At 27.0% G+C, this 9,363-nt stretch overlaps 1 long non-coding RNA gene across 2 annotated transcripts; it reads right to left on the bottom strand.

The window, feature by feature from the left end:
- Positions 1–3,092: 3,092 nt before the first annotated feature.
- LOC142324544 (uncharacterized) lies at positions 3,093–8,723 on the bottom strand. Of its 2 annotated transcripts, none has more exons than XR_012756317.1 (3): positions 8,604–8,723; positions 8,223–8,308; positions 3,093–4,188 (listed from the first exon to the last, which is right to left on the bottom strand). It is a non-coding gene; the product is annotated as an uncharacterized LOC142324544 (long non-coding RNA). The 2 variants fall into 2 exon arrangements; XR_012756318.1 differs by lacking the exon at positions 3,093–4,188 and adding an exon at positions 5,892–5,979.
- Positions 8,724–9,363: the final 640 nt, after the last annotated feature.

The raw sequence follows: 9,363 nt of genomic DNA, 5'->3' as shown, positions 1-9,363 counted from the left end.
TGTAGTGTTTCTTTTTAATTTTTTTATAATCATTTATGTAAATTTTCTTTGTAACTATTTCAATATGATGAAAGTAGTAGGCAGCAATTTCTTTTTGTAATGATTTTTTTTTACGTAAAGTTTCTTTCCTTGGTAGTATTTTCTATTCAATTTCTTTAATGAATTATGTAAATTTTTTCTGTAACTATTTCAGTATGATGAAAGTAGTAAAAAGCAATTTTTTTGTTACTTTTTTTTTATGTAGCAATTTCTTTTGACTGCAGTTTTTTTTTCAGTTTTTTGTAATCATTTAAGTCAATTTTCTTTGTAACTATTTCAATATGATGTATGTAGGCAGCAATTTTTTTTTGGTGGGTAATTTTTTTTTTATGTAAAAATTTCTTATGTTGGTAGTATTTTCTATTCAATTTCTTTAATGAATTATGTAAATTTTTTCTGTAACTATTTCAATATGATGAAAGTAGTAAAAAGCAATTTTTTTTGTTACTTTTTTTTTTTTGTAACTATTTCTTTTGACTGTAGTTATCTCTTTTTTGTAATCATTTATGTCAATATTTTTTGTAAATATTTCAATATGAGGTATGTAGGAAGAATTTTTTTATTTTTTTTCATTTTTTTTTTTTTTAGTTATTTAACAATTTCTTTTGACTAGTTTTCTCTTTTTAAAATTTTTGTAATCATTTAATTTAAACTTTTTTTGTTAACTATTTCAATATGAGGTATGTAGGAGGCAATTTTTTTTTTAATTTTTTTTTTTTTTATGTAACAAATGCTTTTGACTGTAGTTTTCTCTTATTAAAAATTTCTTAATCATTTAATTTAAACTTTCTTTGTTAACTATTTGAATATGACAGCAGTAGGCAGAAATTTTTTTTCTTCGTAACTATTTCAATATGAGGTATGTAGGAAGCAACTTTTTTTCTTTTTTTTAAGCAATTTTTAATTTTTTTATTAATTTTTTTTTTTTTAGTTATGTAACAATTTCTTTTGACTAGTTTTCTCTTTTTAAAATTTTTGTAATCATTTAATTTAAACATGTTTGTTAACTATTTGAATATGATGACAGAAGTAGGCAGAAATCAGAAATTTTTCTTTTAGTAGTTTTTTTTTTTTATGTATAACAATTTTTTTTTTTTTTTATGTAACAATTTTTTTTAACATTTTTTTTTTTTTATGTAACGATTTCTTTTAACTGCAGTTTTCTCTTTTTCAGTTTTTTTAATCATTTATGTGAATTTTCTTTTAAGTATTTGAATATGATGTATGTAGGCAGCAATTTTTTTTGGTAGGTAATTTTTTTTTTTTTTTTTTAATATGATGACCAATTTTTTTTGTAATGTCTTTTTTTTATGTAATTATTTAGTTTGATTATAGTTATTTCTTTTTCAATTTTATGTAATCATTTAGGTCAATTTTATTTGTAATTATTTCAGTATGATGTAAGTTGTAGGCAGCAATTTTTTTTTTCTTATGTAACGATTTCTTTTTTGTAACAATGTAATCTTTTTTTAAACATTTCAAGATTAAGTAGCTGGTTCAGGGCAAAATAGAAGATTCTGTTCCTACAGTTTTTCAAACTTTTTAGATACTCGTTAAATAGATAATATTTATAACATGAAAAAATAAACTAGATTGGTAAAAATTAATATTTAAAAATAATTAGATTCGTGACACTAGTCCTGTGTTTGGTTAGAACCAACCTAGGTGTAGACATTATCAGTGTTATGGTCGGGTAACCCCTGATGCTGAAAAACATGTTATGATATCTTGATACTGTATTTTATATGTTTTTACTGTTATTTGGATGATGTGTATGAAAGATGTTATATTTCCATATTCAATTTCTAACCGTTGTAATAATTATAATGGACTACAGACAAATAGTTTCCTAACAAAATTGAATTCTTCAATTTTAGATCAATCAAATACCAAGAGATATTACAATTGAAATTCTGTAACAAATACAGATTTGAAGATCCAGAATATTTCTGGAGTATGACTTATTTTTTTGTATAATTCTAGTTTTTGATATATTATTGATATAGATAATATATAATATACATTCGGATAATGGTAAACGGTGATATTTCCCGTTTACTTCAGTATACTACTTGACTGTTGGTATGTGAAACTATCAACGTGCGTACAAAAGTAGAGAACTGTATAAAGAGTATAGTGGATGATAATTGTTCAGAATCAAGAAAGTAGATGTAAGTGAAATATGAGAGAAAATTGTCAGCTTTGACCAAAAGGGAATGCATGTTGATGACCAATTATTAGACCTAGTTTGTTACAATTGTTATTCTACAAAAATTCAGACTTGAAGCAATCGGATAAAACAAATAAATGTGAAAATAAGGGCATACAGAGCTGTAATCAAAGCAACCGGCGCTGATTTAATACTGACGGGTCAGTTGAAAAGCAGCAAATGCTGCAAATACATTAACTACATCAAAAACCTGTTTATACATAACACCTATCACAACTTTGTTTTACATACTTTATCTCCTACTTCTCCTTAACAAACACCTATTAGCTAAATCACACCAAAACCCTATATATCCTTATGCTGATCAAATGTTCAATTCACCCCTACTTCTGCCCAAGTTACCCATAATAAACCCCCCGTCCCTATTAGTGCTGATAAAATATTACCTAAGGTCATGTTGGGTCAGAACCTGAACCTGGTCCTAATCATGATAGGACAGGTCAGGACTAGACAGGACAGGACAGGTAAGGTGTTTATGTCAAACAAATCCCTGATGCAGTTAATGTTTCACAGGATCTACTACTTTTCTCCTTAACCGTCAGCATTAACCATCCAGAATATTGACTCTTAACTAATGAACTAAGTTTTTGTGTGTTGTAGCATTTGTTGTAAGAATGCAAGTGTGTTATTTGCCATTTTTTTATCCTTACATGTTCTTTGTGAATGGGAAATATCATTGTCTGATCTGATAGACTAAGTTTCTCTTCATAGGTAACTGTTGTTTTCTGTAGTCCATCGTAACTATTACAGTATGACAAATGTTAATGATTAAATATTAATATAAAATATTATAATATGAATATTAAGTAAAAATATGTGTCAGCATCAGGGGTCTGAAACAAAAGATGAATCAAGAAAAAAATATTAGTATAGAGTCTATTGTTTATCAGCAATGAATTTTATATGTATTAAGTGTACCCTGCATACTGTTGCTAGTGTCTTCATCTAGTTCGTTTCTAACCTAATGAGGCACTAGTGCTGCGTTAACATAACCTCAAGGGCGCAGGTACTGCATACACAGTGTCGGCCACCTTGGAATTTCTGTTTTCACTGTGGGAAACTCCGTTTGGTCTCAGGGTTTTCAATTAACGAATATTTCAAAGGTTGTCAAAACTGAGGATTCGTCATCTTCTATTTCTCATCTACTACTGCCTACTATTGATGAATGAAGCTTTTTTATTGTTGTCTCACAGTGTTGTCAATTAAATATTTCAAATATTTTTTGTTGTCATCTTTTATTTCCCGCCTACTTAACTGCTGCCTACTGTTGTTGAATGAAGCTTTTTTATTGTTGTCTCACATTGTTGTCAATTAAAAAATATTTCAAATATTTTTTATCTTCAATTTCCTGCCTACCACTGCCTACTGCCTACTGCCTACTGCCTACTTAACTGCTGTCTACTACTGAAGAATGAAGCTTTTTTCAGTGTTGTCAATTAACAAATATTTTATGTTTCATCTTCTATTTCCTGCCTACTACCTCACTTACATCACATATCTACTTTACTGCTTACTACCTACTTAAGTGCTGCCTACTTTTGATGAATGAAGCTTTTTTTATTGTTGACTTACAATGTTGTCAATTAACAAATGTTGTTAATGTTGTCATCTTCTATTTTCCACCTACTACTGTCTGCTAGTTACTTAACTTCTGCCTACTACTGATGACTGATACTTTTTTATTGTTGTCTCACAGTGTTTTCAATAAACAAATATTTCAAACGTTGGCAAAACTGAGGATTGTCATCTTCTATTTCCCGCCTTCTACCAACCTCCTAACTACACACATACTGCTTATGAATGAAGATTTCTTATTGCTTTTTATCGGAACCGTATTCATTTACCATCAAATACGTAACATTTTGTTGGTAGTATTAAACTCAATCCAAATCGATTTGTCTTATGCCATCTTAACATTTCTGAAAGAAAAAACATATCAGAAAAAAATTATTAGTATAGAATAATTTGTTTATGAACAATGAATGTTATATAAAATAGAAAAAGAAACATTTTAGATGGTCATCGCTTTTATAAAACTGTCACTCATTTCGTTCTTAAGCATTACTAATTCTAGAAGACTATTCCCATCCACTTTCTCCATGGTTTTAATGTTCAAATTCGATGATAAATATTGTTAATTTGTTGCTCGACTAATATTTCAGACCATGTAAACACTACAGTTATTTCTACTCTTATGATTATACTATGTATAATTCTGTATTCCATAAACAATTGCAATCTTTTTTAATAAAGAATATATATGATTCATCAATGCACAATCTAACTGCTTATCTCACTGAATTTTGAACACTACATTGTTTTTATAATGTTTACACCGTCTGAAACAGGAATGAGCATGTTTGTTTATCTTTTGAATTTTTTTTTTGAAAATTTATTCTGTGTACAAAACCATTGATTGCATAATAATTCTGTGAGTAATTAAAAAAAACATAAAAAAAAACAATAATTATATTATATTTATTAAGTATAATCTTAGAATATGATAATAAATTTTCATTTACGGTTGATATCAAAGCGAGACCTGAAATAAAAAATTTGATTTTCTCTTCACTTCAGTTTATATACAGAACTAGGTTTGTAGTTATTTTACACAGCTAAATTATGAAAGAAAATTAAAAAATCAACTATTTATATTTTCAGAAAGCTACCTGTTGAAATGGGTACCACAATTTGACTTCTGGAAAATGTCGACATGTCTTCACATTTCACATTCTCCAGATCCCAAAACCACCCTCAGTTCAAAAGTTTATATATACATTTATGTATATGTATTATCTATATATTTCACTTTCTTGTGGACACAATAATGCCATAATTTTGCGCCAATCACTTTCAAATTGATACATAAAATATGACCCAAAATATCGGTCGTGTTCATTAATGGGAAATATCAGACCATTGGGGTGGAAAAATATCACTAAAACTTGGGGTGGAAATATCACTAAACATTGGGGTGGAAATATCACTAAAACTTTCTTATTAAGTAAAATATCAAATTCGTTTAAAGTTATCTAAGTAAAGTATTTTACTGGCCCAGGAGATAGAAAATATAGGGTTTCAAAGACAAAAATATTGTATACCACCTCCCTTAATAGGCACAGTATCGAATCGGTTTAATACGGCAAGGGATGACCAAAATATTGCTGGAATTGTAAGAAGATGGGGCTTTATCGTATGCTAAACAAGTGAAACTTTTTCCGCATGCAACCTTTGTCGTATTGAGTAAAGTTTTTTTAACTTTAAGGTGGAAATCTTCTTTTATTTCGTATTTAGCACCGGTGAAATCTACCTCTGCCTTCTGGTGTGTCAAAAGGGATTATTTTTACGTAACATATTTCACTCGTTCCTAGAAATATGAATATTGCTAGAAAATTTGGCAAATATTTAATTAACGGACATAACGGAATGTTGTGCTGAAAATGTACATATATGAAGAAAGATAATATCTAATATTTTTTAAACAATTTTAAAAATATTAGAAAATTGTTATAAAATATTTTATAGTGAAAATAATTCATTATTCACAAATATGTAATAAATTTTTACCTTGCAATGTATTTTTTTTCAAATGTTATTTTCTTTAGTGATTAAATTTTTTTTTTTTTTTTTTTTTTTTTTTTTTTACTATAACTTTCTTTTTTCCACTTAACCGCACAGTGAGTGATCGTTCAATAATACTTCAATTCCATCTGCAAATATTATGATAGCTTAAGTTATTCAATGTAAATATCATATGAAATTAAAAAAATAAAATTCATATTTCAAAAAATTAGATTACAATTCAGTTCAATTTTCCTTCTAAAAAATAATTTATGTGTTATGTATAGTTCAATTAAAAAAAAATCCAGTTATAGTAAAATGTAAAAAAACACGTTTGCTCTTTCAAAAATATTACAAACTACTTGGTTGACAGAAGACAGAAAAAGTGTAAAGTAAATGTATGGACAAAACAAGTCTCCTTAATAGAATTGGATATTATTACTGATTAATTGGTGGTTAGCCTGTGGTAACCATTTCTAATCCCAATTATAAAACCATCCCGTTTAATGAAATGTATTTGGTGAAGGGGTTTACTAGTCTTAAAATATTTTTGTTACTTTAATATATCATTAAAAGTAAATTGTAGAAGGGGCAATTTTACAATCTTATTTACTTCTTGAACTGTAGAATAATAATGGTATTCTATTTGTAAACATAAACTTAAAACTAAACTGAAACTTTTAAAAAAGATTTAATTTCTTAAATTAAATTAAACATTTTGAATTAGTTAAATTAAATCCATTTCAAGGTGTAATTTTGAACGTTATTTACATTAGATTTACCATGAATCTTAAGATTTGCCCATTTTTTAATAATAGAAATGATTTTTTAAATTAAAAAATAATATAATGTTTTTATAGATATATTTTAATTATAATTTGAAGCAGTATATGCCCTATTGGTTTATTTTTATTGTTTCTTCTTATTTGATTTAGTGGATGGAGACAGCTATGACACTATGGACGTGCCACCAAGCATGAGATATTTAGAAAAATTAATTTTAGTTGAAAAACCAATAAATAAAATTCCATTATGACTACTTCTTTCTTTTTCCTGTTTAACCTCTGGTAACTACCTTTCAGATAATACTTCAGAGGATTAATGAGGATAATATGTATGAGTGTAAATGAAGTGTAGTCTTGTACAGTCTCAGTTCGACCATTCCTGAGATGTGTGGTTAATTTGAAACCCAACCACCAAAGAACACCGGTATCCGCGATTTAGTATTCAAATCCGTGTAAAAATAACTGGGGTAAATACTTGTGTTGTTTAACACAAAGTACAGTTAAAGCTGTATAAGAGGCACATCATCCATTTAACTCATTTTAAATGAATAAGCATATTAGATAAATAAATCTAAGAACATTACATTTTTTATTACACTCAATGATAGGATTTCAGACCAGTTTATCGGCCATCTGAAAGGTAACTCAAGTTAAACATTGCTCTAATAGTGCCGCTTTTACCTATTTGTCTGTCACACTATTAAGTGCATATTGCACAAATATTAAGTGCATTACCAGTCACAGTATTAAGTGCACATTGTATTAAGTGCAATCAGAGCAACCTTACAAAATATTTTGTTAGTTTCAAAATAATGCAAGTTCTGTTTGTTGATTGCCTTTGATAGTTATGACTGCAATCTCTGGTCTGCAGTAACTATCTTCAATTAATTAAAGATATATTAATGAAATATATTATAAACGGTTTATAATAATTTATTTAAATAATGAATTATTTACAAATACTTTCCTGTTATTTGAGAAAACTTCTAAAAGATTACATTATATTCTAAACTTTTATTACTATTACGAAAGATGACAAATGTATGCATACAGGGATCATATCAGTAAAAAAAAAATATCGCATAAAGCGACTGGTTGTGCTGTGTTGTAGTTTTTCTCATACTGCTAACATTTCAAAACTTGTGATCTATGACCACTCATTTTCTGTCAGTTGCTATTACGATTAATTGTCAAAATTAATAGATTCAAAATTACCACTGCATTAGGCGGCAAGCATCTCCACATAGATAGGCACATTAAAAGAGCTAATAGGACACATTGTATTGATTTTAATCTGATTTAGTAGTTAGCTAGAAGAGGTTAATTTGAAACCACTAACCCAAACGAGTGTCAAACTTCGCAAGTTACAAAGCATTAATGGCTATCATTATAGGCTCATTGCATAATGTAATGTTACAAAAAATTTCCTTTCATTTGCTAGTTATGATTGACAGTGCATTACGTTTTCAACTTCCTTTGTAATTTTTTTTTTTTGGAATTATTTTCAGATTTACCTTGTAGTTATATCTAATAATCAAGTACACTAAAAAGGTTTCTATAATTTGAAGTTAGTCCAGTACCTGCTGAAATGTATTGATTTTGCTTACCTTTTATTCTAACACGGTAGTTTTAACATCCATAGCATATCGTTGTCGTCAACATGACTAATATTGGTTAACATTTGCCATAAAATCTGAAAGGTAAAATATGCATGTAATATGATTAAAAAAATTGAAATTAATATTGTTTATATATTAATTTTGTAAAGTTATTTAAAATATGTATATCATAAAAATGAAATAATTTTTTTTTTATTACATGAACCTCATGTATAATGCATTGTTGCACAAGCATCTTATTATTAGTCTTTTCCTTCTTTGGAAAGGGTATCTCCATTTCTTTCATTCCTACATTTCCCTTATTCTTTTTATATTCCACATCTATGTTAATTGATTAATTTATTAGTTTTATATGTAATAAATTTTTACCTTACAATGTAGTTTTTTCAAATGTTATTTTCTTTGGTAAGATTAAATTATTATAATTATTTTTTTTTCGATAACTTTCTTTCTTCCACTTAACTGCAATGAGTGATCGTTCAATAATACATCAATTCCATCTGCAAATATTATGATAACTTAAGTTATTCAATGTAAATATCATATGAAATTAAAAAATAAAATAAAATTCAAATTTAAAAAATTACAGTTTACAATTCAGTTCAATTTTCCTTTTAAAAATAATTTATGTGTTAATAATGTATAGTTCAATTAAATTTAAAAAAAATCCAGTATTAGTAAAATGTAAAAAAAACACGTTTGCTCTTTCAAAAATAACAAACTACTTGGTTGACAGAAGACAGAAAATTAAATTAAACAATTTGAATTAGTTAGATGATTAAATCCATTTCAAAATGTAATTTTGAACGTTATTTACATTAGATATAAAAAGAATCTTATGATTTCCGCTTTTTTTTAATAGTAGAAATGATTTTTTAAATTAAAAAAATAATATAATGTTTTTATTGATATATTTTAATTATAATTTGAAGCAGTATGCGCTATTGGTTTTATTTTTTATTGTTTCTTCTTATTTGATTTACAGTATTGTATGTAGTACAAAAATGTGCAACATATTATCGTTTCAAATTGTTTTTTTAACTCAAGACGTTGAGAAAAACAGTTAAAGCAGGAGGGATTAGATTCGGTTAGTTTGTATATAGTTGGCGTCTATTTTATTTATTAACTT

Source organism: Lycorma delicatula, chromosome 5 (genome assembly GCF_047948215.1).
Source record: "Lycorma delicatula isolate Av1 chromosome 5, ASM4794821v1, whole genome shotgun sequence".
Classification (NCBI taxonomy): Eukaryota; Metazoa; Arthropoda; class Insecta; order Hemiptera; family Fulgoridae; genus Lycorma; species Lycorma delicatula.
This window is presented reverse-complemented; position numbering and strand designations above follow the sequence as displayed.